Raw genomic sequence first — 4735 nt, forward strand, 5'->3', positions numbered from 1 at the left:
AAATAATGATGTAGAACAAATGAAAAACTAGATCGAAAAGGAAATGGACCGTCGGAAGATAAAAGGACACACTAGAAATTTGCAGATTCGATGTCCGAGCACCGATTTGGGCATGTGATACCTTTTCGGAAAGGAAACGATGCTACAAGTCCAACTCACTTCTTTGCTGTGAAGTACGATAGCTGATGATCATCCGGGGTTGTTTCATCCTCCAAAACGGCATTTAAAGTTTTGTATTAAAAATCAAATCTTGTTTCTCCATCCTATTAGTGTTTAGTTAATGTTGTTTTAATTTCTAACAGTCCTTTTGAGTTGCTCCAAACGTTTGAAAACTTCATTTAAGTCATCTGGATGTAATCATTTGGGCATTCAAGAATTTATCAAACACAACCTTTCGAGATTTCTTTCAATTTTCTGGTAAATTCCAAACTTTGTTCTACAGAAGATTACGTTGGTAACCCATTCATCACTTTGTGCTGCGTCAAATAAGATTCAGAAGAAACAATTCACTAAACAAAATGTTTCGATTATCTGTCACCTCAGCCTACCATTGAAATTGTGAAATTGTTTGAGGATAATAAGACATCGCCGTGTATTAAATAACAGATTTGCGGTCTATAAGCTGCGGAACTTTTACACGTGCAATAACCCTACTTGTATTTACACGTGCAATCGCCAAAATCCATTGCATTGTGATGTAACAACGTTCTATTGCTTACCGACCTTCGATCACGGTATGGTATCTTCATTTGCGGAGAAAATATTGTCATATCGGGGTTTAGGATTAGAGAGAGAGATTCGGAAATAAGAAAATATAGGTTGCTTAGGTAGTTTAAGATCCGTCTCACTACTTTGTGTGAAAACTACGTCCGGCATGGTTGGCCTATCTTCAGACTTGTCCTGCACGCAAAGGAGTCCGATGTGCATGCATCTCATTTCTTCTGAGGACAAATATGAACCCACCAATACTTCATCTAGCAAGTCCAGTCCCCTGCCTTCATTCCATAAGTGCCAAACCTGACAAAAGTCATATTGTAAATGTTGCCTACAATTGTTATAATCTGCCATATTTAGCATCTTAAAAACACAAATCCAAATGAAGATTTTGAGTGATTAGCTTACATGAGCTAAAAATCCATGCTGTTCCTCGTTGTAATAGAAGCTAGTATTCTTTTTGCCGGCGATAATCTCCAATAACAAGACGCCAAAGCTATAGACATCAGATTTTTCAGAAAATATCCCATCCATGGCATACTCTGGAGACATATAACCACTGCACAAGCAATTCATTTGTATTAATAACTGGAAAAAAAATGTCTTCTCTGTTTCTAGTCTTAATGAAAGTGCCAATAATAGGAAAAGAATGTGCATACCGTGTTCCTACAACCCTGTGAGTATTTGCTAGACTCCGTGGCGCTTCAAAGATTCATGCCAATCCAAAATCTGAAATTTTTGGGTTCATATTCTCATCCAAGAGAATGTTACGAACCTTCAAATCTCTATGGATTACCTTCAAACGGGAATCGTGGTGGAGATAAAGAAGTCCTCTAGCAACTCCCAGAATAATATTGAAGAGTCTAGCCCAATCAAGCTATGCTCTGCGCGTACGATCTAATCGATAAAATCCATAAAAAATGTGATCAATAATAGTAACAAAATCATAAGAATCGGGGGATTACAAAGAGCTAAGGGATTTCCAATTGTGGTAACAAAAGAACAATATGTAACAATGAGAAATTTCATCGGAACATGAAAGGTGGCAGTGAAACTAACCGAATAGAAGAGTATCCAAGCTTCTGTTCGGCATGAACTCATATATCAGTAACTTTTCATCGTCTTTGACGCAGCAGCCCATGATCCTAACAAGATTCTTGTGTTGGAGTTTGGAGATCAACAGCATCTCATTCTTGAACTCCTCTATGCCTTGCCCCGACCTACTAGATAGTCTTTTTACTGCTATTTCCTTTCCTTCTTGTAGCTTACCCTACATATTAAGCATTCGATTTATGTCCGTGTCCTGTAGTTTTAGGCTTCTAGCCGGTGTTGAAAACACTATATTGTATTTTGGAATTGAAATAAATAAATAAATAGTCACCTTGTAAACAGGGCCGAAACCTCCTTCCCTGAGTTTGTTCATGTTGCTGAAATTGTTTGTGGCATTTAATATGCTGTCAAAATTGTAGATGAATAGCTCTGATGGATCATATTTTCTTATGTATTCTTGGAGATTGTCCCTTGAATTATCACTTGTATGATTCAACTGCATTAACTTCATTTTTTCTTTCGTGTTCCCTGTTTCGAAAATATAACAATCACAACTTCTTCATCACAACAAGGTTATCAAGTAATGGATATGAAGCAGTAAATATGTTCTTGTGAAGTTATGCATCGAAGTTATATACTAATTTGAATAATGCATCAGCTGCTATCACTCTATGTTATTCTCCTACCTGTTTTTTTACCGCGCAGTCTCTGAACGCCGAAAGCTATGGCAGTCAAGATACTGATAAAACCAACAGCAGTGACGCTAGCAATTAGCTTTACAGGCTTTCCTTCATCTGAAAAAATGAATTTATGAATTGCAATGAGTAAAGTATGAGACAGAAAATAAAAGATACTTCTAATTATTCTGCAGGAAATAATTCTCATTTGTTTACCTAATTCTCCGTTTGCTAGGCGAATATAAAGATCCATCCCGCCAGAGGCAAACTCTTGTATATCAATAAGGTCACTGGACCAGACCAAACACCCTATATTATTAACTTGCGCATAAGCCTGACAAGAACAATTATTTAGGCATCGTATCTTGCACTCGTCAGCCTCCAGATTTTTGATAAGCTCACAAAAATCTGGTAGCTTTAATCCCACCATCTTCCGGAACCCATCTTCTTTTCCTTCCGAAGAAAATAACCTGCTTGTGTTACTCTGATCACAAAACAATTCGGTGTGCCTCACACACCCTCCAGTCCTGTTTCTGTTGCTCCATTCCACATTTGTTTTTGGTACAAACCCTTTCAAACACTCGCAATTTGGATTTGGAGATTCAGAACCTTTGCAGACACCATAAACTCCACACGTTCCATAAATGTCACATGGATTCACCGGTGCCACCCAGGGAATCCACCATTTGCTGCCATTGTCTGAAGGCTTAAAAAAACTCAGTACTCCGTCTGAAGAGATGCCAAGATATGAAGGCGTATTGTTAAAAACCCTGTAAGAAAACAATTTTGTTCCCTGGTTCAGATCATCATTTAGAGTGAATCCACTTAGATATTGATTATTCATATCCGGTACCCCGATGAACCTTGATTTATCCCATGCCCCACTTCTCCAGTAGGGTTTCGATTCATTAATCCAAATGAACACTTGTGACGGAACGTCCAGTGAAAGTTCAACCAAGAACAAGCCAGCTGATGGATCACTCTCACTTTTCCAGGCTTTCATTAAACTGCACTTCCCGGATTTACTATCGAATCCCAGCACCATACTTGGTAGAAGTGTGTCACTAGGATAATCAAAACTCTGCCATAATGGATCAGCTCCGACATCGTCATGTTCTACGACAAGATTTCCACTGTCCAAAAGCCCTGCAGCTGAACCATTAAATGGCACTGAAATATTCGTTGACCAAAAAGAATTCTGCTTCCCATCTACAAGCTCCAGATTCCCATTGCTGCTAATTGTCAAATTAGCCAACGTATCTGAAGCTGCAATAGGATTTTCTCTGTTGGCAACCCATACAACTTTACGCGGAGATATGGCCGTGTGCCATATCCCCACGTACTTGTTAATCGAACCATTAGGACTGAAGAACCCCAATTCAAAAATGCGGCTGGGGGAGACAAGGGTTTGTGTCTGTGAAAATGGTTGTGACGGTGTTATTTCATAAACTTCAGCACAATGATGCTGTGACAGAAGCAAGCTGAAGAAGATTAGGAAGAACATGGTGGAACCGAAAATACTACCAATGGTTTCGGTTCTAAACCCATCGGAATTCTAATATGTTTTCTAGAAAAAGAATTGAGAAGCGTATCTGTAAATTTCCTTGTGACGAAATGACTCTTCAATTTTGTTACGAGGAAAAGTCTACCATTGCTCTCAAAATGATTGGCAGAAAACTTCGAAATGTCAGATATTTGACATTTGAACGAAAAAAGTAGTCCAATATCTTTGTATGAGAGTACGTGGGCGATTGAAAGCCTTGTGATCAATGTGAAAGCGGACATATCTCAATCAAAACCAATGGGGAACGAGATAGTGATTGACACGCCACGACCCCTATATTTCACGAACACCAGGATAGGCACGTGCTGGCCGACACCTGAGGGTGACGCAAGCCATTTAGAATGCATGAGAACAAGAATAAATGACTTATTGTAACATCCCACATGGATCAACGGAGAGGAGGTGATGTGTCTTATATGTACTTGCCCACCTCTATATGGCACGAGGCCTTTTCGAAACTCACTAAATTCGGGTTCCATCGAAACTTCAAAGTTAAGCGAGTTCGGGCGAGAGCATTCCCAAGATGGATGACCCACTAGGAAGTTCTCATGTGAATTCCCAGAAACAAAATCATGAGGGCGTGGCTAGGGCCCAAAGCGGACAATATCGTGCTACGACGGAGTTGAGACTGGGATGTGACTTATATGTACATGCCCACCTCCATATAGTACGCGGCCTTTTGGGAACTCACTGGCTTTGGGTTCCATCAGAACCTCGAAGTTAAGCGAGT

General features: G+C 39.6%; 1 pseudogene; it reads right to left on the reverse strand.

Annotated features, from left to right (window-relative positions):
• Positions 1–445: 445 nt before the first annotated feature.
• LOC137721268 (G-type lectin S-receptor-like serine/threonine-protein kinase At1g61550) lies at positions 446–3989 on the reverse strand (annotated as a pseudogene).
• Between the last annotated feature and the right edge of the window lie 746 nt (positions 3990–4735).

The sequence above is a fragment of the Pyrus communis genome, chromosome 2, assembly GCF_963583255.1.
Source record: "Pyrus communis chromosome 2, drPyrComm1.1, whole genome shotgun sequence".
In the NCBI taxonomy this organism is placed as follows: Eukaryota; Viridiplantae; Streptophyta; class Magnoliopsida; order Rosales; family Rosaceae; genus Pyrus; species Pyrus communis.